At 46.0% G+C, this 25,684-nt stretch overlaps 1 long non-coding RNA gene across 1 annotated transcript; it reads right to left on the reverse strand.

Annotated features, from left to right (window-relative positions):
- Window positions 1–260: 260 nt before the first annotated feature.
- On the reverse strand, window positions 261–23,387 carry LOC135977651 (uncharacterized). The gene is made up of 3 exons (XR_010595090.1): window positions 23,240–23,387; window positions 8,398–8,663; window positions 261–414 (listed from the first exon to the last, which is right to left on the reverse strand). It is a non-coding gene; the product is annotated as an uncharacterized LOC135977651 (long non-coding RNA).
- Window positions 23,388–25,684: the final 2,297 nt, after the last annotated feature.

Genomic DNA, 25,684 nt, shown 5'->3' on the forward strand with positions numbered 1-25,684 from the left:
AATGCCGAACACTGACGTTTTATAGCAAAGATACTATTCATTCACCAGTATAGCTCATGACCCCTATTAATCACTGAAGTATTGGTTATTCAATTATTCAATGATTAATTAGTAAGCAGGAATTGCTGCACATTGATGGTAACATGCTACTTCAGACACTGAATGAACCCAGCAGAAATGGGCTTCATTGCTGTAAACACTATGAAAAAAATGTGAGAACTAGTGGCAGTACAATTAGGCAAAGAGTCAGACCTTAGTTATGTAAGTCATAACTTAGTTTCATTTTTATATTCCAATACACTAGTGATTCTCCAGAATCCAAGAATAAAACAGTTGATGACCCAAGCACTTGGGACCAGTAGCTTTAGAGAGACGCTGGTCCATGAGGGATTCTCTGGTGAAGTGATCCATGGACTGAAAGAAAGGGAGAAACACTGATCTGCAATCATTCAGCGTCAAGGTAATGTATTGAATTCAACTCGAAGGCTGTTGATGTTTACTGACTTTAATATGTTCACTGTTGTTATATCTATTTCTAGTCATAATTCTATTTTTTAAATCTATTTTGCTATGTCTTCATAGTACACAGGCAAAAAAAAAACCTCTATGTTGAAGGCAAAAGTGAGAATAAATATAATTAATTTCAAGGTAAAAATCCTGACAAGATCATTATAGTTAAGGGGGGAAATCTGTCAAATGTTAAGAATTTCATGATCTTGGTGGTCTTGAATATATTTATCAATAACTTCGACTTGTTATTTAACAGTTCTATTTCTGTAAGGAATTGTAGCAGGGTACTGATGCAAAAGCACCTCATTATCATGTTCTTTCTTCCCTCTGGGGGTACGTCTTCACTACCCGCTGTATTGGTGGGTAGCAATCGATTTATCTGGGATCGACATATCACATCTCGTTAAGACGCGATATATCGATCCCCGAACGCGCTCACCGTGGACTCCGGAACTCCACCAGAGCGAGCGGCGGTAGCGCAGTCGACGGGGGAGCCGCGGCCGTCGATCCCGCGCCGTCTGGACCCCAGGTAATTCGATCCAAGATACTTCGACTTCAGCTATGCTATTCGCGTAGCTGAAGTTCCGTATCTTGGATCGATCCCCCCCCAGTGTAGACCAGCCCTTGGCTTTGCCCCCACCCCCCCTTCAGTGTCAGGTGAGCATTACCTCATCGTAGTCCCAAACTGACCAAAGGAAGGGAAAGGGGGTGACTCACTTGAGAGTCCAACAGATCCTTTGTTGCTGCCTAGGCCAGTGTCCTTTGTTCCTGTGAGGCTGGGCTGGGTTCATCCCATATATGCCTCGATGAGGTGTGAACTGCCCCTCTGTTCCTGGAGAGTTTTGCCTGGGCTTGTTTTAAGCCATGAGGACACATTTTCAGCCTCACAACTATATAGATGAAATTACTACCTATAACATTATTGTAACAACAATGCTCAGTGCATCATAAACCTTCTGAAGACACCCGACATGACAAACTTTGCATTGGATACCACGCAATTATATTACAAGGATGAACATGGGGTTGCAGGGTGTTCCCCCGAGATACAGAGTGTCACACCTACACAAAAGAGGAAATAGTTCTTATATAGCAATTCCCATCACTAGATCTCAAAGGGAACATTTACACTGCAACAAAAGACCCACGGCAGGGCAGCAGGAGGCACAAATCAGCTCACAGGGCTCTATCTCCAGGATTACAAATTGCAGGGCAGACATTTTGGCTTGGTCTGGAATCCAGGCTGTGAAAGCCCACAAGGAGGGAGGGTCTCAGAGCCTGGGGTCTAGTCTGATCCCAAATGTTTACACAGCAGTATTTAGCTCCACAGTCCGAGCCCTAGTCAATTGACCATGGCTCTCAGACTTGGTGCCGGGAATTATTTATTGCAGTGTAGACATACTCAAAGTGTCCTACAAAGGAGGTCAGGGAGTAATTATCATCAATTTACAGATTAAAAGCCTTTAAAATGGCTCATCTAAGAAACTGAAAAGTATCTAATGGTTATTTCCCTCCCTCTGCTCCAGAAAAAAAATCACGTTATGCCATGAAATTGGACAGTTTTAGCACTGGCTCAAGCAGGTGGCTGGTTTTAATGATCAGAATATTAAAAGGATGCTGAAATTGCCATTATTTGAAACACTACCTATGATTCCCGGTGAGGAAAATGTAGCTCATATAAAAAATCTTTGTCAACAAAGCTGTGAGATTCATTTTCCCTGTTGCATTGATAGAGGGCGTATGTTGGGGCCAGCAATGGTTGAGGAGATTGAAGGCTCTTGTATATAGTTGCAGCACTAAACACTTACTTATGGTAAGCGGGTTTGTGTCAGAATTATTACTGATCACTGCCCCTTTTCCATTAAAGGGCGGGGAGAGAACATAAATCCTTTTAACCTTCTATTAAAAACACAGGGGAAGGAGAAGGGAAAGGAAAACTCTTAAAGCATTTACAACTGAAAGAACTAAATAAGACTTTCATTGTGGCTGCTTCCCATACTCCCTTTCTCTGTACAGCATTTTCTTTAGTGGAAAATCTCCTCACCTTTGTCTAAACTAGAGATCTTGGCCATATCAGACAAGTGACTTGTTTGCCAGCTATAGCAGGGGTGTAAATGGTCATCTAGACACTCTAGAAATGTTTGTTCCTGGCTGGACTATCCTTGGGCTCTGGTGCTGAAGAAGGATTGAATGACCTTGTTGGGGACATGAGGTAGATACAGTAAGATGGTTGCTTTGGGGGTGTTGAATTCCAGTCCTGTTTCTTTTAAAGACAAGACAAAACAAAGCAGACACACACAGGAGAAGAAATATAAGAAGGCCCAGCTTCTGTCCCTATTATTTGCCATTTAGCAGCTGCAAATTCCAAGAGTTTTATTAGTAGAGCAGTGCAAAGAACTGACTTTTAATTTTGCTGGCAGTTCCAAAAAATTTGGCGGGGGGGAATGTTTTAGGTAACCCTGAATGAAAAAAAATTCAAAATTTTGGCCTATAAAAATTTTTTTTCAGTGACATGAAGTGTTTGACATGAAATGTAACATTTCATTTTGTTTTGGAGCTTTTAAAATGTTTTTATATATTTTAAATAAAATTGAAGAAAATTTAAAAAAAAAGTCATTTTGAATTGAGAAATCAAATGTTTCCATTCAACAATGTCAAAACAAAACAATTTCCTTTTTTCTGCATGTTTGTTGGTTTGTTTTTCACCAAAATAATTCTGCAAAATTAACATGAATTCGCAAAATGTTTTAGTCAGCCTAAATCTGCATTTTTTACTGGAAAAAGAGGTTCAGACAAAAGGTTTCACGCAGCTCTACTTATTAACCTGAGATTTAGCTGTTACTGGCTGGGGTGAAAGCATGGCTCTCAGGTTGTCTCTTTCAGTACAGCAGAGTTGCAAAGGTGGAGTTTTTCTGGCTGCCTAAGCTAGACTCTCATGAGACGGAAGGCAAAACAAGAAAAAGAGGAAGCGTAATGTGGAGTGCTCCTGTGTGGGAAGGAAAAATGATGTGCTAGAGCATGGGTGATATTAGGAACTTCAGGTTCTCATCATCCCAGGCATTGCCCAGGATTCAGCTGAACCCAATGGAGATTGTCCCAGTTTTGGGGTTAACTGCACCTGTTCCCCCTTCCTGGCCTCCAGCCATCATCCCACTATGAGCAGGATGATTTAGTTGGGGTTGGTCCTGCTTTGAGCAGGGGGTTGGACTAGATGACCTCCTGAGGTCCTTCCAATCCTGATATTCTATGATTCTATAACCCCTGTCCCTCTCCCTCCAGACCACAATTTTAGGGCTGCAGTCCCCCGGCAATTCCCTGTGACTACCCTAGCAGGTCTGACTTTAGGTTAGCACCTGCAGTTCTGCTCTCCCCCAGGGATAATGACAGGGTTACCAGTGACTAGCCAGCTTTCACAGAACACAGTATCTTGATTTAGTACAAGTGTATGTCAAAGAAAACCTATCCTAAAACAATAGACAGCACAGATATTAACCTTAGCCAGTGTCACCCATCATCCACAGGGAGTCCTGGTAGGTCCATACACTGGTCCAGAGTGAGTCTGACCTAAGTCAGATCAGGCTGAATCGTTATACTATTTGGGGCCTTTGTCGTCAGGCCTCCAGGACCAGGTAAAACCAATCAGTGCTACTTCTCCCCAGGACCAAAGCTTCAAAGGTGCTGGGTGTCTGAGTAACTGGCATTGGGACTTGCATTCATTACCCTCCCCACCCTGCAGTGAGTCCAGATTCTGCTGAAAACTCACTCAGCGAGCCAGAAACACACAGCTGCATATACCGATTATTGATACAGCAGTCTGTGAACATCCCCTGTGCCCATAGTGGCTATCACATCTCAGTAGAACAGTCTTTGAAGTTTCCATGCTTGCAAGGTCTCACGTTTGTCACAGTGATCTTGTCTGGTTGCTTCCTCTTGTCTGGTCAGGACGTCTTTCAAGATGTGATGGCTAAATGAGTGGGCTGATTTTCGGAGATGCCAAGCTCCCATAATTACTTCTGAAATCAATGGGGACTGTAGGTTCTCAGCACCTCTGAGAATAAAGCCACTTACTTTGATACCTAAGTAAAGATTTAGGTGCCTAATTTTAGACACTAAGAGTAACATTTTCAAAAGTATCTAAGTGATTTCAGTGTCTAAGTCCCATTGAAAGTCTAGAACAATATTTTTGGAATAAGAAATTACAATATGAATATTAGTACTAGAAGTTCTCATATTAATTATGATATTAAAATGAATATAGAATCCTAGAATATCAGGGTTGGAAGGGACCTCAAGAGGTCATCTAGTCCTACCTCCTGCTCAAAGCAGGACCAATTCCCAGCTAAATCATCCCAGCCAGGGCTTTGTCAAGCCGGGCCTTAAAAACCTCCAAGAAAGGAGACTCCACCACCTCCCTAGGTAACGCATTCCAGTGCTTCACCACCCTTCTAGTGAAATAGTGTTTCCTAATATCCAACCTGGACCTCCCCCACTGCAACTTGAGACCATTGCTCCTTGTTCTGTCATCTGCCACCACTGAGAACAGCCGAACTCCATCCTCTTTGGAACCCCCCTTCAGGTAGTTGAAGGCTGCTATCAAATCCCTCCTCATTCTTCTCTTCTGCAGACTAAACAATCCCAGTTCCCTCAGCCTTTCCTCATAAGTCATGTGCTCCAGATCCCTAATCATTTTTGTTGCCCTCCGTTGGACTCTTTCCAATTTTTCCACATCCTTCTTGTAATGTGGGGCCCAAAACTGGACACAGTATTCCAGATGAGGCCTCACCAATGTCGAATAAAGGGGAACGATCACGTTCCTCGATCTGCTGGCAATGCCCCTACTTATACATCCCAAAATGCCGTTAGCCTTCTTGGCAACAAGAGCACACTGTTGACTCATATCCAGGTTCTTGTCCACTGTGACCCCTAGGTCCTTTTCTGCAGAACTGCTACCTAGCCATTTGGTCCCTAGTCTGTAGCAGTGCGTGGGATTCTTCCGTCCTAAGTGCAGGACTCTGCTCTTGTCCTTGTTGAACCTCATCAGGTTTTTTTTGGCCCAATCCTCTAATTTGTCTAGGTCCCTCTGTATCCGATCCCTACCCTCTAATGTATCTACCACGCCTCCTAGTTTAGTGTCATCTGCAAACTTGCTGAGAGTGCAGTCCACACCATCCTCCAGATCATTAATAAAGATATCAAACAAAACCGGCCCCAGGACCGACCCTTGGGGCACTCCGCTTGAAACCGGCTGCCAGCTAGACATGGAGTCATTGATCACTTCCCGTTGAGCCCGACGATCTAGCCAGCTTTCTATCCACCTTACAGTCCATTCATCCAGCCCATACTTGGCGGCAAGAATATTGTGGGAGTCCGTATCAAAAGCTTTGCTAAAGTCAAGGAATAACACATCCACTGCTTTCCCCTCATCCACAGAGCCAGTTATCTCATCATAGAAGGCAATTAGGTTAGTCAGGCACGACTTCCCCTTCGTGAATCCCTGCTGACTGTTCCTGATCACTTTCCTCTCCTCTAAATGTTTCATAATTGATTCCTTGAGGACCTGCTCCATGATTTTTCCAGGGACGGAGGTGAGGCTGACTGGCCTGTAGTTCCCCGGATCCTCCTCCTTCCCTTTTTTAAAGATGGGCACGACATTAGCCTTTTTCCAGTCATCCGGGACCTCCCCCGATCGCCATGAGTTTTCAAAAATAATGGCTAATGGCTCTGCAATCTCACCCGCCTACTCCTTTAGCACCCTCGGATCCGGCCCCATGGACTTGTGCACGTCCAGTTTTTCTAAATAGTCCTGAACCACTTCTTTCTCCACAGAGGGCTGGTCACCTTCTCCCCATATTGTGCTGCCCAGTGCAGCAGTCTGGGAGCTGACCTAGTTCGTGAAGACAGAGGCAAAAAAATCATTGAGTACATTAGCTTTTTCCACATCCTCGGTCACTAGGTTGCCTCCCTCATTCAGTAAGGGGCCCACACTTTCCTTGACTTTCTTCTTGTTGCTAACATACCTGTAGAAACCCTTCTTGTTACTCATAACATCTCTTGCTAACTGCAACTCCAAGAGTGATTTGGCCTTCCTGATTTCACTCCTGCATGCCTGAGCAATATTTTTATACTCCTCCCTGGTCACTTGTCCAATCTTCCACTTCTTGTAAGCTTCTTTTTTGCGTTTAAGATCAGCAAGGATTTCACTGTTTAGCCAAGCTGGTCGCCTGCCATATTTACTATTCTTTCTACACATCGGGATGGTTTGTTCCTGCGACCGCAATAAGGATTCTTTAAAATACAGCCAGCTCTCCTGGACCCCTTTGCCCTTCATGTTATTCTCCCAGGGGATCCTGCCCATCTGTTCCCTGAGGGAGTCAAAGTCTGCTTTTCTGAAGTCCAGGGTCCGTATTGTGCTGATCTCCTTTCTTCCTTGTGTCAGGATCCTGAACTCGACCATCTCATGGTCACTGCCTCCCAGGTTCCCATCCACTTTTGCTTCCCCTACTAATTCTTCCCTGTTTGTGAGCAGCAGGTCAAGAAAAGCTCTGCCCCTAGTTGGTTCCTCCAGCACTTGCACCAGGAAATTGTCCCCTACACTTTCCAAAAATTTCCTGGATTGTCTGTGCACCGCTGTATTGCTCTCCCAGCAGATATCAGGGTGATTAAAGTCTCCCATGAGAACCAGGGCCTGCGATCTAGCAACTTCTGCTAGTTGCCAGAAGAAAGCCTCGTCCACCTCATCCCCCTGGTCTGGTGGTCTATAGCAGACTCCAACCATGACATCACCCTTGTTACTCACACTTCTCAACTTTATCCAGAGACTCTCAGGTTTTTCTGCAGTTTCATACAGGAGCTCTGAGCAGTCATACTCCTCTCTTACATACAACGCAACTCCCCCACCTTTTCTGCCCTGCCTGTCCTTCCTGAACAGTTTATATCCATCCATGACAGTACTCCAGTCATGTGAGTTATCCCACCAAGTCTCTGTTATTCCAATCGCATCATAGTTCCCTGACTGTGCCAGGACTTCCAGTTCTCCCTGCTTGTTTCCCAGGCTTCTTGCATTTGTGTATAGGCACTTAAGATAACTCATCGACCGTCCCTCTTTCTCAGCATGAGACAGGAGTCCTCCCCTCTTGCGCTCTCCTACTCGTGCTTCCTCCCAGGATCCCATTTCCCCACTTACCTCAGGGCTTTGGTCTCCTTCCCCCGGTGAACCTAGTTTAAAGCCCTCCTCACTAGGTTAGCCAGCCTGCTGGCGAAGATGCTCTTCCCTCTCGTCGTTAGGTGGAGCCCGTCTCTGCCTAGCACTCCTCGTTCTTGGAACACCATCCCATGGTCAAAGAATCCAAAGCCTTCTCTCCAACACCACCTGCGTAGCCATTCGTTGAGTTCCATGATTCGACGGTCTCTACCCAGGCCTTTTCCTTGCACAGGGAGGATGGACGAGAACGCCACTTGCGCCTCAAACTCCTTTATCCTTCTTCCCAGAGCCACGTAGTCTGCAGTGATCCGCTCAAGGTCATTCTTGGCACTATCATTGGTGCCCACGTGGAGAAGCAGGAAGGGGTAGCGATCCGAAGGTTTGATGAGTCTCGGCAGTCTCTCCGTCACATCGTGTATCCTAGCTCCTGGCAAGCAGCAGACCTCTCGGTTTTCCCGGTCGGGGCGGCAGATAGATGACTCAGTCCCCCTGAGGAGGGAGTCCCCGACCACCACCACCCTCCTCCTCCTCTTGGGAGTGGTGGTCGTGGAACCCCCATCCCTAGGACAGTGCATCTTTTGCCTTCCAATCGGTGGAGTCTCCTTCTGCTCCCTTCCCTCAGATGGGTCATCTAGTCCACTCTCCGCATTAGTACCTGTAGAGAGAATATGGAAACGATTGCTCACCTGTATCTCCATTGCTGGTGCATGGACGCTCCTCTTCTTCTGGAGGTCACATGCTGCCAAACCTCTTCACAATCCTTCTGTCCCTGCTGCGCCTGTTCTGAATCTTCAGAACATTGTGGCCGTAGAAGCATCTCCTGACGTCTGTCCAGGAAATCTTCATTTTCCCTTATGCAACGCAGAGTCGATACTCGTTTCTCCAGGCCTCGAACCTTCTCTTCCAATATGGAGACCAGCTTGCCCTTCGTACAGACAAAGTCGCTTCTGTCCTGTGGAAGAAAGACAAACATGGCACAACCTGTGCAGGTGACAACAGCTGATCGCTCACCTTCCATATCACCGTCCTCTTAAGAGCTTCCTCAACTGTTGCAGGAACTACTCAGAGAAACCCATAGATGAAAGCCTCAGTGGGCTCTGCCCAGGCAAACTCCCGCTTTTAGCCTCTGCTGTTCGCCGCTCAGCTGGTTCGCTGCTGACTGGCCTTATATACCAGTCAGGCCCCCTCAAGGCCCACCTGGAACAAAGCACTCCCAATTCACACTTTTCAAACAACCAAGCAAGCAATCAAGCACACGGTCAAACTGACCAACTGTCCCAGCAGCAGACACTCAGATACTCACCAACACAGCCCCCCTAATGCAGCACTTAGCGTACCTCCTCTCGGACAGCTCCCAGGCAAACTTCCTCTGTTAGCCTCTGCTGTTCGCCGCTCAGCTGGTTTGCTGCTGACTGCCCTTATATACCAGTTAGGCCCCATTATATAATAAATATATAATATATATAATAAAAAAATAATAAAATATTGTGCTTAGCTGTCGGTTAATTTTAGATAGCAATTGGATTTTTAAATTAAATTGGTAGAAGAAGAACCATCCTTTGAATTTGCACTGGCCTTTCTGTCTCTGTCATATATTCCTAGAGCAGCTTCTCTCGATGGAGTGACACTTCTGGGCCTAACCAGTGAGCACAGTCATGGGATCAAATAGCTCTTAAGTCTTGGCATGACCAGCAATGGTCCTAAAACTTTAGGATGCAGAAAGTCACCTTCCTGGAGCTGTGAGCCAAACATTGTCTTGACCTGCAGTGCTAGAACACCAATTAGCATGGAGACATGCGTGGCAATTGCAGTGTGGAGCTTATCTCTTCAGATTGCTGCCACTTGGTGGTGAACCAGTTTGGTGTGGGGAAATCCACAGTGAGGGAAGTTGATGGAGGTGTGCAAAGCTCTTCCCTCCATATATGCTGTTGCATAAGGTGATCAGGCTAGGTAATATTCAAACCAAGTAGCTCAGGTTTTCCAGCTGCGGTGAGGCTAGCGTTGTGATCACTTTGCCCATTCTTTGCCTATCTCATCAAGCATTTGTCCATGAACAAGATGGGGTAATTCTCCATGGTTTTGCAGGCCTCATTGGATCACTGGAGCAAATTCACGGACATTAATGTTGGATGGCTGGGAAAAGCACTGTGTTTTCATAATTATCGTGTGGTAATTGAATTGTGTGGTTTCTATACTTGTGATAAAATATATCAGTCTGTGAGCTATTCATAGATGTTAAGGTCCCAACAGAACATTACATCATCTATTCTGACCTCCCTTCTATCAATCCCATACCATTAAATTTCACCAAGTTAGCTCTGTATGGAACCCAATAATTTGTGTTTGACTAAAGCGTCTTTCAGAAAGGAATCTAGGCTTGATTTGACGACATCAAGAGATTGAAAAACCACCACTTCCTTTAGTAGTTTGTTCCAATGGTTAATCACCCTCACTGTTAAAAATGTGAGCTACTATTTCTAATCTGAATTGTTCTGGCTTTTACTTCTAGTCATTGGTCGTTGTTAGGACTTTCTCTGCTAGATTAAAGAGCTCTTTAATACGCAGTATTTTCTCCCCACAAATGTTCTTGTGCAGTGTATTCACACTGTATTCACATCACCTCTCAATCTTCTTTTTGATAAGCGCAACAGATTCAGCTCTTTAAATGTGTCCTTTTCAGTCATTTTCTCCTGCCCTTGAATTATAGTTCCAGCTCTTTTCTGTGCCCTCTCCAATTTTTCATAATCCTTTTTAAAATGTGGACCCCAGAATTGGATGCAGTATTTCAATATCAGTCTCTCCAATGCTGGATACAGAGGTAAAAATCACTACCCCCCTGTTTTACACCCCAGGGTCACATTAGCTCTTTTTGAAACAGCATTACAGTGGGAGATCATGTTAAGTTATTTGGCCACTGTCACCAGCTGAATCCTTTTCAGAGTCACTGCAGTACCTGTTTGCTTGCCCTTTGAACAATCATATAACTATAGCTGATTAATAAATCCTTCCATTCTTATAACAACCAAAGCAAATACTTGTGTTTTTATTGCTAGAAAAAAACGTCTTCAACATTGAGTAAAGTTTTCAAAAGTGCCTAAGAGCCAGATTTTCAAATATATTTAGGTGCCTAAACATGCAGCTCGGTGCATAGCAAGATTTTCAAAAGAACCTGGGCACCTAATTCCCATTATCAGAGCTGTATATGAGAAGATGAGAATCAGGTCCAAGAGTCTTCAAACTTGAAACTGTTCACTGCCAGCCTATCAGACCTGAAGAACTGAGTCTGTTAGCACTAATGCTGCCTTTTTAACAACACTGTGTGTTTATTATTCTTTAAGGGGATTTTGATCTCCGCCCTGTAGTCAGCACTTGGTATGGATTTACATTAGTATAACTCTCCAGTATTCTTCTGCTCTCATTCCAGGAATAGGTGAAAGCAGCACAAGGGAGGATATTTCAGTTCAGTTAAATGCATTAAATTAAAAAAGAAAACAACTTATGGACAGTTTAATATCAAGATCTACTGCTATGCGATGAGACAGCTTCAGAAAGTGAAGCTGGATACAGAAGTTAAAACTGTCAACTGAAAACAGACTCTCCTTAAGTAATGGACTATTAGAGAACTGAGAGCCCCTCAGAGTCTCTGAAACTGCTCAAAACAGTTTTTCAGGGTTCAGCAGGTAACTGAAACCTGAACCTTAACTATAGCATGGATATCACACTTGTATACTTAAATACTTAATATATTTTAGAGAAGACTTACAAAAATACCGAAAACCCTAATATTTAATACTAATTGGGCCAGAAAGCAAGTGCAAATGGCTCTGTAGGCCAGGGACTAGGATGCTCACCAGGGAGGGCTGCACATCTGGGTCTCAGACTCTGTGCATATGGCTATTTAATTATTTATACAAGGATAGCTTCGACAGGAGAGATTGCAAAGCACCCCCTTAGAAGAGCCAGCAGCCCTGCAGTTAGGTCACTTGCCTAGGAAAGGGGAGAGGAGGGATTCAAAGCTGGGCTGCCTGCAGTTCTTCTGAGTGACTTATTAACTGGGCTATCAGTGATCAGAGGGGCACCGCCTCCTCCTCAGTGATTAGAATGATTGGAAAAAGGCAACTATAGTGCCCATCTTTAAAAAAGGGAAGAAGGAGAACCCGGGGAACTACAGGTGGTCAGTCTCACCTCACTACCTGGAAAAATCATGGAGTAGGTCCTGAAGGAATCAATTTTGAAGCACTTGGAGGAGAGGAAGGTTATCAGGAACAGTCAACATAGATTCACCAAAGGCAAGTCAACCTGATTGCCTTCTATGATAAGATAAATGGCTCTGTGGATATGGGGAAATCAGTGGACGTGATATAGCTTGACTTTAGCAAAGCTTTTGATACAGTCTCCCACAGTAGTCTTGCCAGCAAGTTAAAAAAGTATGGATTGGATATATGGACAATAAGGTGGATAGAAAGCTGGCTGGATTGTCGGGCTTAACAGGTAGTGTCTATTTGGCAGCCGGTAGCAAATGTGGAGTGCCCCAGGGGTTGATCCTGGGGCAGGTTTTGTTTAGTATCCTCATTAATGATATGGATGATGGTCTGGATTGCACACTCAGCAAGTTCATGGATGACACTAAGCTGGGGGGATAGGTAGATACTCTGGAGGGTAGGGATAGGATACAGAAGGACCTAGAGATATTGGAGGATTGGACCAAAAGAAATCTGATGAGGTTCAACAATGACAAGTGCAGAGTCCTGCACTTAGGACGGAAGAATACCAAGCACTGCTACAGACTAGGGACCAAATGGCTAGACAGCAGTTCAGCAGAAAAGGACCTAGGGGTTACAGTGGACGAGAAACTGGAATTGAGTCCACAATGTGCCCTTGTTGCCAAGAAGGCTAACAGCATTTTGGGCTGTATAACTAGGAGCATTGCCAGCAGATTGAGGGATGCGATCATTCCCCTCTATTCAGCATTGATGAGGCCTCATCTGGAATACTGTGTCCAGTTTTCAGCCCCACACCACAAGAAGGATGTGGACAAATTGGAAAGAGTCCTGGAGAGGGCAACAAAAAGAATCAGAGAGCTGGGGCACATGACTTACGAGGAGAGGCTAAGGGACCTGGGCTTGTTTAATCTGCAGAAGAGAAGAGTGAGGGGGATTTGATAGCAGCCTTCAACTATCTGAAGGGGGGGTTCCAAAGAGGATGGAACTAGGCTATTTTCAGGGGTGGTAGATGACAGAACAAGGAGCAATGGTCTCAAGTTGCAGTGGAGGAGGTTTAGGTTGGATATTAGGAAACACTGTTTCACTAGGAAGGTGGTGAAGCACTGGAATGGATTACCAAGGGAGGTGGTGGAATCTGCTTCCTTAGAGGTTTTTAAGTTCCGCCTTGACAAAGCCCTGGCTGGGATGATTTAGTTAGTGTTGGTCCTGCTTTGAGCAGGGAGTTGGACTAGATGACCTCCTGAGGTTTCTTCCAACCCTAATCTTCTATGATTCTATGATAACCATGCTCAGAAACTTATCAAATTCCATTTTCCAACTCATTCTGTTGCTTACCCCACAACTCCTGCGGGGACGCTGCTCCAGAATCTCCCTCCTCTGATCATAGAATCCTAGAATATCAGGGTTGGAAGGGACCTCAGAAGGTCATCTAGTCCAACCCCTTGCTCAAAGCAGGACCAATTCCCAACTAAATCATCCCAGCCAGGGCTTTGTCAAGCCTAACCTTAAAAACCTCTAATGAAGGAGATTCCACCACCTCCCTAGGTAACCCATTCCAGTGCTTCACCACCCTCCTAGTGAAATAGTGTTTCCTAATATCCAACCTAAACCTCCCCAACTGCAACTTGAGACCATTGCTCCTTGTTCTGTCATCTGCCACCACTGAGAACAGCCGAGCTCCATCCTCTTTGGAACCCCCCTTCAGGTAGTTGAAGGCTGCTATCAAATCCCCCCTCATTCTTCTCTTCTGCAGACTAAGCAATCCCAGTTCCCTCAGCCTTTCCTCATAAGTCATGTGCTCCAGCCCCCTAATCATTTTTGTTGCCCTCCGCTGGACTCTTTCCAATTTTTCCACATCCTTCTTGTAGTGTGGGGCCCAAAACTGGACACAGTACTCGAGATGAGGCCTCACCAATGTCGAATAGAGGGGAACGATCACGTTCCTCGATCTGCTGGCAATGCCCCTACTTATACAGCCCAAAATGCCGTTAGCCTTCTTGGCAACAAGGGCACACTGTTGACTCATATCCAGCTTTTTGTCCACTGTAACCCTTAGGTCCTTTTCTGCAGAACTGCTGCCTAGCCACTCAGTTCCTAGTCTGTAGCAGTGCATGGGATTCTTCCGTCCTAAGTGCAGGACTCTGCACTTGTCCTTGTTGAACCTCATCAGGTTTCTTTTGGCCCAATCCTCTAATTTGTCTAGGTCCCTCTGTATCCTATCCCTACCCTCCAGCTTATCTACCACTCCTCCCAGTTTAGTGTCATCTGCAAACTTGCTGAGAGTGCAGTCCATGCCATCCTCCAGACCATTAATGAAGATATTGAACAAAACCTGCCCCAGGACCGACATGGAGCCGTTGATCACTACCTGTTGAGCCCGACGATCTAGCCAGCTTTCTAGATGGGCACAAAGCTTCAGTTTCCAGCCTGAATTTCATTCAGGGCCAGTTATACTCCATTTATTCTTTTGACAAATTTGTTCATTAACTCCAGTTCCTCCTCTCCCTCTCTGGTGTTCTCTTCCCCAGTACATTTACACAGAGCTAGCACATCCCCTCTCAGCCCTTCCTTTGCTAGGTAAATCAAGCTCAGTTCTTTTAGTCTCCTCTCCTAAAGGTACGTCTTCACTACCCGCCGTATTGGTGGGTAGCAATTGATTTATCCGGGATCGATATATCGCGTCTCGTTAAGACGCGATATATCGATCCCCAAACGCGCTCACCGTCGACTCCGGAACTCCACCAGAGCGAGCGGCGATAGCGCAGTCGACGGGGGAGCCGCGGCCGTCGATCCCGCGCTGTCTGGACTCCAGGTAATTTGATCCAAGATACTTCGATCCAAGATATTCGCGTAGCTGAAGTTGCGTATCTTGGATCGATCCCCCCCACAATGTAGACCAGCCCTTAGACAGTCACTCCATGTCTCTGATCATCCTGGGAGCCCATCTCTGCACCTTTCCAGTTTGAATTAATTCCCCTCTGGCTGAGGTTGTGGAACAGCCCACAAACCCCAGGGCAGTAGAGCAGCCCCTCTGACAAAGTATGCAGTTCCTGGGTGTTGAGCCTTGAAGTTGAGGAAAAGCTATAATTTTTGCAGAAGTAGAGAAGGAGCCAGGGGAGGGATTTGAGTAGGGAGGGGATGACATGGTTGGAGCACAATTGAGGCAGCTGATTTTGTTGTCACAATGTTTGATCAGGCTCTTCATTGTTCTGGTGGGAGAGGCGATCTTGAGAAGCAACAAAAGAAGATGGTGCAAGGGGTGAGACTCAAGCAGAGTGCCCCTGGCCACAGGGGAAACAACCCATGTAACCTCCTTGCCTACCACATGGGCATGAGGAAGATGAAAGCAGGAAAACTTTCCAAGCCCCTGCAGCCAGAAGGATTCTCCAGCAGTAGCCTTTGCTTCTCCCTTGAACACACCCCTTTGGTCCCAGAAATTACCTTTGTCTTCATTTCAGATCACACAGAGGAAGAAAAAAAGGCAAATTATGAGCTTTCATTCTGCCATGTTCATGGCGATAGTCCAACTGTTGAACACAATGTGCTGGGCTTGTGAAAGAGAGGGACAGATTTACAATCAGTGGTTTAAAACACACCTGTCTTCAATATGCCGTGTGATCCGGTGGGATCCAGGGGAGGCAGGGAGAAGTCATTGGCTGTGGGGATGACGATAGAACTTGGAGGCAGAGAGGTGTGATGGGCTGGGGGAGTTGGGAGAGGGAAGCATAGGAAAGGGAGTCACAGTAGGAGTCTTTGTTGGGTGGGAGGGTCATGGGCGAGGGAAGCCCCGTCCCTTAGTGGGAGGTGTTTCAGGGGACTATGGAAGAAGGAAGAGGGAAAATGGAACTTAAAAATTTCAGCAAGAATTTCCTCTAAAAGAGAAAAAAAATTACTAATGTCTGTTAGCTGTTATGAAGTTGTAGTATAGTGGTCCGTTCCCTGCCCTCTCACTCTGTACGATTTTCAAATTTTTGCAAAGTCAAACACTAGTAATTGTCATATGTTTCTTTGTTTGTTGGTTTTCTGGTTTTGGAATGCACTTTTCTGCCATTGTTTCATTTTTCCCTTGAAATATTTTTTGTATGAAAATGCATATTTGGGTCAACCAAAACATTTCATGACTTCATGTTGTTTTTTATCATTGTTTCAGTGGAGAACAAAAAAAAGCCTTTTTGGGGGGAATATTAAAACATTCATTTTGAGATTTGCAAATTGAAAGATCAGTTTTGGCGCTAGATTCGCAGGGGAATTACACACCATACACCAAATAGGGATAATGGTGCCTCCTTATACCAACAGACCAGTGATTTTTTTTCAATCAACAATCTGTAAGTGAGGAGGCAATTGATCGACTGCCCCAGTTTGATATCACCATATCTCTTACTGACTGAAACTGCGAAAGCAATTGACCTGCTGTCAAATGGTAAAGAACCTGGAGCAGAAGTGATACCAGCAGAAGTCTACAAGGTCAGAGGCTTGCACATGGCTCTGAAACTGACTGAATTTTTCCAGTCAATGTGGGCTCTAAAACTATACCCCAGGAACAAAAGGCTGCATCTATTGTCCACTTGTACAAGTGGAAAGATAACAGACAGACCTGCAACAACTGTTAGGGCATCTCCTTATCAAGATCCAGCAAAATTCTTGCCAGAATTGCCTTGAACAAGGGCTCCTGCCTGCGTGTCAGTGTGGCTTCAGAAAAAGGTGCGGAACCACAGATATGGTGTCTGCTGCGTCTCAACTTCAGGAGAAATGTCAGGAACAGAACTCCAACCTGTATATGACTTTCTGTAGAGGGGCGGACTCACCCCTGCGGCGCCTCCTGCTGGTCTCTTCTGGGAATTAGCTCGATTTCCAGCCCAGAGCACCCTCTGCAGGCCGGTGATCCGCCTGTCCTTTGGCCCCCGTGTCCTTCCCGGACACTGGTGCCCTTTTATCTGGGGTGCTGCCCCCTGGCAGTACACCCCTCAGTACTAGGGTCTCCCCTCCCCGGGGAACGCCCACCCACTAGCCTTACCTTGCCTCCGAATAAGGCCACTGCCAGTCACCAACTAGCCCCCGCTCCCTGGGGCAGACTGCAGTATAGGCCACTCATCTCAGGCAAGGTTAGGTTTGGACCTGCTGCCTGGGCCTACCCCTGGGCTGCCCTCTGCAACCCCCAGTACTCCTTGGCCTCCTACTAGGCCGCAGCCTGGGGCTTTCCAGGCTGGAGATCCCCAGCTCCTCAGCCTGTCCCCAGCCCTGCTCCACTCAGGTACTCTGTCTCTAGCTCACTGCAGCCAGGCCCTTCTCCCTCTGAAGGCAGAGAGAGATTGCTTGGCCTCTGGCTCATAGCCTTTTTATATAGGGCCAGATGAGGCCTGATTGGGGTGTGGCCCAGCTGCAGCTGCTTCCCAATCAGCCCAGCTTAGCACCTCCCAGCCACAACCCTTCCCCTTGGGCTGTTTTAAGCCCTTCAGGGCAGGAGCGAGGTAACCACCCCGCTACACTTTCATTGACCTGACAAAGCATTGGATGCAGTCAGTCGGGAGGGCCTTTGGAAAATCATGGCAAAATTCAGTTTCCCAGAGAAATTCATTGCAGTGGTTCATCAATTTCATGATGGCTCGTGCTGTGGAAGATGGTGAGTCATCTGAACCATTCCCAGTCACCAAGGGAGTCAAGCAGGGCTGTGTGCTGGCACCAGCGCTCTTCAGTATGATGTTTTCTGGCATATTACAGATGCGTTTGGTGACTGTGACGTCTGGATTGGCATCAGATACCGGACTGATGGGAAACTCTTCAATCTGAGGAAACTACAGGCAAAGCCAAAGGTACAGGAAGTGGCTGTTCATGATCTGTTTGCTGATGACTGTTCCCTGAATGCCAGATTTGAGTCTGACGTGTAGCAAAGTGTGGACTAGTTCTCTTCAGCCTGTGACACTTTTGGTCTCACAATCAACATCAAGAAGAGAAAAGTGATGTCCAGCCTGCTGCACCAGGAAAGCCTGATATAGGGCCTGCTATTACAGTGAATGGCCAAGCCCTCCGGGCAGTGGACAAGTTCAGCTATCTGGGCAGTGCACTGTTGTGTGAAGTTCACATGGATAATTAAACCAACACCAGAATTGACAAAGCAAGTGTAGCCTTTGGGAGCACAGAGACATTAGCCAACAAACAAAACTGAACATCTACAAAGTCATCATGTTGCCAACTCTGAGGTATCCATGCAAAACCTGGACAGTGTACCTGAATTACTTTCACATGGGCTGTCTGAGGAAACTGATGAGGATAAGATGGTAAGACAACGTTCCAGATATTGAGGTTCTCAGATGGGTAGGCACTCCAAGCATGAAATCACAGGGGAGATGGGCAGGCCATGTCACCAGACTGTCAGATGAGTCATTGTCAGAGAAGATCTTTTATGGTGAGTTAAAGGAGAGAAAGTGCTCTCAGGGAGGCCAGAATAAAAGTTTCAAAGATTCCCTCAAATTATCCTTGAGGTGTTTCAACATTGACCCAGAGTTTTGGGAAGATCTCGCTCATGCTCGTTCTACCTGGTGAAGTCTCATGCATTCTGGAGCTACCGTCTATGAGCAGAGGAGAACTGCTGAGGCGGAGCAGAAGTGCCAGCAAGGTAACTCTCGTAAGAGCAGCATGTCCATTGTTAATCTAGTTACTCACAGTGGCATTTCTTGTTCAGTTTGCCATAGACAGTTCAAAGCTCTAATTGACCTGATCAGCCACTCACGTGTTCCCAGAAACCAAACCAACCAGTGATGTCATGGTCATCTCCAAACTCGAAGGACAAACAACAGGAAGCCACCCCGGGGCAGAGCGCGGCACAGGCAGCGGCACTGCGATCAATTCTGCTGCCACCGGCACCGATACAAGACTTGCTACCGCCTAACAAGCTGAATCCAGCACCGGTCAGTGCTCCAACAGTTGACTGCAACCCCAAGGCGGGACCAGCGCAACTCCTGTGTCCTGCTCACATAGCAGTTTCTTCGGCACCACAGTCGCCACTGCTCGACACCGAACACACCCCGAGCTACATAGCATGGTACCATCCTTTATCTCCTGCACCATGCATAGTGGTGAGGAAGGATATGTTCAGGACAACGCTCATCCCCATCAGAGATGAGACCTACATGGAATGGAAAGCCTAAGCCTCATTCCTCCGAGCATTCACTGCCCTGGTATGCACAGCAGTAGCCTTACCCATTACCACCTTACCCCATGCAATGGCCACAATGGGGTCCTTGGCCCACATACCAGATCCCCTATCCTTCCCCAGCAACAGGAGGTTCCAGAGTACATCCATCATTACCACACAGAGAAACCTCTTACCCTCCTGAGACAGAGATAGAAGAGAAGAAATACTATCTCAGGCAGACCCGGATGATTCACCACCTGCCCCTTACTCATCTTCTGCACCAGACAAAGCGGTGACGCCGTCTATCCCTACGACACCAGATGACCTGAAACAGTTCCAAGAACTCTTCAAAAGAGTAGCAAATAGCCAAGAAATTTCCTTACATGAGGTGCAGAAGAAACAACATAGGTTGTTAAAAAACTTACAACCAGCATCATTGACCAAGATTGCCCTCCCCATTGAAGAGGCTATAATAGAGCCTGCGGAGGTAATATGGCAAACAGTGGCATCGGTATCCCCGACTAACAAAAGATCTGACAGAAAATACTTCGTTCCAGCCAAAGACATGGAATTTTTGTTTTCACACCATCAAGCCTGCTTTCTAGTAGTAGAGGCTGCTAATCAGTGTAGCAAACAGCCTCATTTACGCTCCTCACTGCCAGATAAAGAACACAAGAGATTGAACCTCTTTGGGCGGAAAGTTTACTCGTCAGCCACTCTTCTGCTTAGAGTTGCTAACTATTCTGCTCTACTAGCAAATTACGACTACTCTAACTATGGTAAAATACAAGAGCTCGTGGAAGACCTCCCCAAGCATAAACGTCCTCAACTCAACGCCATTATCAACGAGGGTCAGTTAATATCAATGGATCAATGGATGTAGCGGACATAGCTGCCTAAAGAACCACAACAGCTGTGGTTATGAGAAGAACATCATGGTTGCAGACTTTGGGAATTCCAAAAGAACTACAGCTAAAAGTGGAGGACCTCCCCTTCGATAGGGATAAACTATTCTCGTCTCCATACCATGAAGGCCTTCTGAACAATGCTGCATACACTAGGCAAACACCCACCGCCTGACAAACGCCCTCACTTTACACCAAACCAGGTCACGAGACACCTCATTTAACCGTCAACAACCACGATACTTCACTCAGAACAGACCCAAACAACGGGCTCAGAGATGACGAGCTACACAGAACCAGACCTCGTCCACCCGTCCATTTACATCTAAGCCACAATTTTGAGGTCTTGGTCGAGGGTATGCACCACCTCCCATATCTCTAGTGCCAACAGATACCCCATTCCACAGTTTTGGTCACCGCCTATGCCCATTTTACCATGCCTCAGCTGCGATAACCACAGATCAATGGGTTTTGGAGATCATACAATCCGGCTACACCAGTCCTTTCACAGCCATTCCCCCTACCCTCCCTCGTATCCCATCCTTCTTCAGGGACCCCTATCACGATCACCTTCTACAACAGGAAGTAGACTACCTCCTACTGCTGGGTGCTGTAGAACCAGCACCACATCAATACCAAGGGAGGGGTTCTTATTCCAAATATTTCCTGACAGAGAAGAAAGGAGGGGATGGAGACCAATCTTAGATCTCCGAAAACTCAACAGGTTCGTATGCAACCACAGGTACAAAAATGATCACTCTGGCCACAATAATCCCAGCGCTAGATGGTTTGCAGCCCTTAACCTCCAAGATGCATACTTCCATATTACAATACATCCTGCCCACAGATGGTTCCTGAGGTTCACAGGCGGACCCAATCACTACCAATACAGGGTCTTTCCCTTCGGACTGTCCACTGTTCCCTGCGTAGTCTCAAAAACGCTCTGGTAGTAGCAGCACATTTATGACACAATGGAGTCATAATCTTTCCCTATTTGGATGATTGTCTTCTCAGAGGTGCAAACCGAGAAGAAACGGCAGGCATGCTGAAGACCACAATAGACCCGGTTCACCAACTAGATCTACAGATGAACGAAAAGAAATCCACCCTGGAACCAACCCAGCAATTGGAGTTTATTGTAGCCGACCTAGACTCCATACAAGCCAAGGCAATATTGCCAAACCACAGTTTCACTGCATTGACCAATCTTATTTACACGGTGATCATCAGACCACAAACTTCAGTGAGGACATGCCTTCAGATTCTGGGACATATGTCAGCTACAACTTTCGTAGTAAAGTATGCCAGACTCCATATACGCTGTCTGCAGCACTGGTTGAACATGGTCTATGCACCCAGCAAACACTATCTCAACAGATGTGTGACACTACCACCAAATATTATCCTCACCCTACAATGGTGGACACAGCCAGGGAATGTATGCTCCGGGATTCCCTTTCAACAAGACACCCCCCGCATCAGTGACTATTACAACAGATGCCTCCCGTGACAGTGCCCCCTATAAGGCTTTATGGAATATGCTTATGAATGTATATATGACATAACTAGAATATGTTTTATGCTACATATGTCATGTAACATATCTCTGTAAAGGTTATGATCGACACAATCTATTAATCCTATTTGTATGCATGTATCATTTTTGTACTTGAAGTTAGGAATATTGGCGGTATACTTGCTTGATTTCTATTGAGAAGGGAATGTGCAAATTAAATGCCCAATCAAGAACCACTTAAGCCAACAACGAACTCGAAGATGCCAATCCACATTGAAGCTTTCCCAGGAATGTGGCTTGTCTGGTAAGAAATTCAGTCATGAATGCACATGTGACTTGCCCATGTGACTCCAAAACTCCATCTTGGAGCTGGATTTTGCATAGGAGAGAGGAAGGGGGTCTCCCCCCACAAGGGAAAGTCTAGTTAAGCCTTTGGGAGACCCCTCAATTTTGTCTTCAGCTGGCTAAAGAGAGAGCCTCTCTACTCCCAAGGATACCTGAAAGAAATTGGAACAAAGGACAGTAACTACAGGGGGTGAGAATGATTGTTGGACCCAGACTAGAAGGAGACTAGTCTGTAAAAGGAAGCTTATTGAAACTGGTGAGGTTTCATCTGTATTCAGATTTCTTAGACATAGACTTGCGTGTTCTATTTTATTTTGCTTGGAAATTGACTTTGTTCTCTCTGTTACTACTTGGAACCACTTAAATCCTACTTTCTGTATTTAATAAAATCACTTTGTACTTATTAATTAACTCAGAGTATGTATTAATACCTGGGGGGCAAACAGCTGTGCATATCTCTCTATCAGTGTTATAGAGGCGAACAATTTATGAGTTTACCCTGTATACATTTTATACAGGGTAAAATGGATTTATTTGGGGTTTGGACCGCATTGGCACTTTGGCATCTGAGTGGTAAAGACAGGAGCACTTCTGTAAGTTTCTTTCAGTTAAGTCTGCAGCTCTGGGGCAAGTAATTCAGACCCTGGGTCTGTGTTGGAGCAGACTGGCATGTCTGGCTCAACAAGACAGGGTGCTGGAGTCCTAAGCTGTCAGGGCAGGAAAGTCTTGGCACATTGGTTGGCAAGTCCTAAGGGAGTTTTCTGTGATCCAATCTGTCACACCTACCTGATGGGTTGGGGTACCCACTTGGGTCATCACAATGTACAAGGCAAGTTGTCTGCGATGGAAAATCACCTACATTTCAATCTCCTGGAACTCTGGACGGTACACAATGGATGCCGACACTTCCTTCCACTCACACATGAACCCTCAATCTCTATTCTCACCGACAATGTGGAGTGCATGTTTTATATCAATCGCCAAGGAGGAGCCAGGTCTCACTCGCTATGTGTAAAAGCCATGAATTTATGGAGCTTCTGCATCCGCAACAATATAAACATCACAGCATCATACCTACCAAGGTGCCAAAACACTACAGCCGACAACCTCAGCAGGCACTTCTCACAGGAACACGAGTGGGAAATCCACAACAGGGTTCTCAACACACTATTCCGAAAATGGGGTCACCCAGTAATCGACCTTTTCGCCTCAGCAACAAATCACAAATGTCCACTATTTTGCTCCAGGGCATGGAATGCCTTCCTCATCCCATGGAATGTGTCACTCATGTATGTCTTCCCGCCGTTACCACTGATCCCATGGGTCATCCGCAAGATACGACTCGACACCGCATACATCATTCTCATTGTCCCCACATGGCCCAGACAGACTTGGTTTCCGTACCTCTCACGTCTAGCAGTCTGTGCCCCACAACTGCTGCCTTTCCAGATGGACTTCCTGTCCCAGAACAAGGGCCTGACGCTCCATCCAGACCCAGCGAAACTCCATCTCAAAGCGTGGCTCCTCTTTGGTTCCAACATGGGGAATTGAACTGTTCGGAGAAAGTAAAATAGGTAAAAAAAAGTTGCCTCACCACTAACAATACTTACTGCCACAAGTGAAGAAGATTCTCCCTTTGGTGTCACCAATGACAGCTGGATGCAACCAAGGCGCTTCTATCGATGATCCTAGGCTACCTACTAGAAATGAAGGAAACGGGGTTAGCCATAAGCTCTATTAAAGTACACCTCGCTGCCATTACGGCCCTCCATGAACAGAGAGAAGGGGCTTCAATATTCATTCACCCGATTACACGGTGCTTTCTAGCAGGTATACAGAACATGTACCCAGAAGTACACCAACCTGCACCACCATGGGCTCTCAATCTTGTGTTCAAATGTTTCACAAGACCACCCTTTGAGCCTCTAACAACCTACTCGCTCCTTCACGTGTCACTGAAGGTCGTATTACTAGTGGCAATCACGTCTGCCAGACGTGTCAGCAAAATAGGAGCATTGATGACTGAATGACTGTACACTGTATTTACCAAAGACAAAATCATGTCATGTCCTCACCCAAAATTCTTGCCCAAAGTGGCTACAAATGTTCATATTACCCAAACCATACACTTACCTGCCTTCCAGCCCAAGCCACATAATGACTCCCGAGAAGCAACATTGCACATGCTGGATGTCAGACTGGCTGTAGCCTTCTACTTGGACAGAACTAAACCATTTCGCAAGTCACCAAGACTATTCGTCTCTACAGCAGAGTGCTCCAAGGGCTCTACAATATCGACGCAGAGACTGTCTAAAATGGGTCTCTACCTGTATTCAAACTTGCTACCACCTGCATCACAAAGAACCCACCGTGGGCATCAGATCCCACTCAACGCGAGCCACGGTGACATCGATTGCACTCTTGAACAATGTCCCCTTAATAGATGTTTGTAGAGCTGCAACCTGGACATCGGAGCTCACTTTTGTAAAGCATTACGCTATCACCCAAGGCCTAGTCTCAGACTCTATTGTTGGCCTTACAATGCTCTCATAACACACTTATACATAACTCCTAACCCCTACCACCCTGGAGGGGTACTGCTTTACAAGCACCTTGAGTGGCGCACCCACAGGGACACCACTCGATGAAGAAGAAGAAGTTACTCACCATGTGCAATAACTATGGTTCTTTGAGTTGTGTGTCCCTGTGGGTATTCCACTACCCACTCTCCTCTCATCTACTTCCAGTAGAGAAGGAACTGAGGGGACAGTCAGGGGGGCGCACGCTATAGGAGGTGCCAGTGGCTGCCCTTCCCCCTACCCAGTACTGCTGCGAGAAATCTCTGATCTCCAGCGCACAGACGCACCGACACCTAGAGTGGAGCACCCACAGGGACACACATCTCGAAGAACCATCGTTACTGCACAAGATGAGTAATTTCTTCTTACACTAAATCGATATCATCACACAGTAAAAATCACAGTACACTGGCCAAAACACAGTATTCACAAGGCCTCTCATTATCAGTTTTTATTTTAAAATGTCCTGGGAATTTATTTAATGTAAAAGTGGGTGAAAATTGGTGCAAAAAAAATAACTTCACAGTTTCCTGGGACAATAATGGGGGCCGGGAGGACAGAAGAAAAGTCAGAGTATTGAAAGTAAAAACAGTTTAATGCTTTAATGTATTTAATAACTGTATTTAGCTGATAGCTGAAAATACAGTCCAGCTTGAGAGAATGCTTAAAGAACTGACTGCGAAAAGTAGTCAAATAGGATTAAAAATGAACCAGTCGAAAACAAAATATATGAGATCAGATGTTCTGCCAAGAACCCAAATTACTCAGGGAGAAGAGCAGATCCAAGAGGCTGACAAATACGTTTATTTGGGCCAGGAAGTCAAGATGCGCCACGATCAGAAAGGCAAACTGTCGCGCAGGAAAAAAAGCTGGATGGTGCACATTCAACGACATCAGGGACATCTTCCAAGGAAAGATCAGCAAAACAACTCGTGCAAATCTTTTTAACTTGACCGTGCTTCCAGCGATGCTATATGGCAGCGAAACACGGTCGCTGATGAAGACTGAAAAATATCAACTGTCTGTCACACAGAGGGCAATGGAATGAACATTTTTGGGCATTTCGCTCCGCAATCGCATCCCCAATGAAATAATTAGGCAGCAGTCTGGAGTCTGAGATGTTGTCAAAAGCAAGCTCCACAAAATGCGGTGGGCGGGACATGTGGCCTGACTCAGTGACAACAGATGGACTGCAGCTATATCTGAGTGGCATCCGCGAGAACTGAAACAGCCATGCGATTGGCCTCCGGTGGGATGATTTCTTAACAAG

The sequence above is a fragment of the Chrysemys picta genome, unplaced genomic scaffold (genome assembly GCF_011386835.1).
Source record: "Chrysemys picta bellii isolate R12L10 unplaced genomic scaffold, ASM1138683v2 scaf6, whole genome shotgun sequence".
NCBI lineage: Eukaryota > Metazoa > Chordata > Testudines > Emydidae > Chrysemys > Chrysemys picta.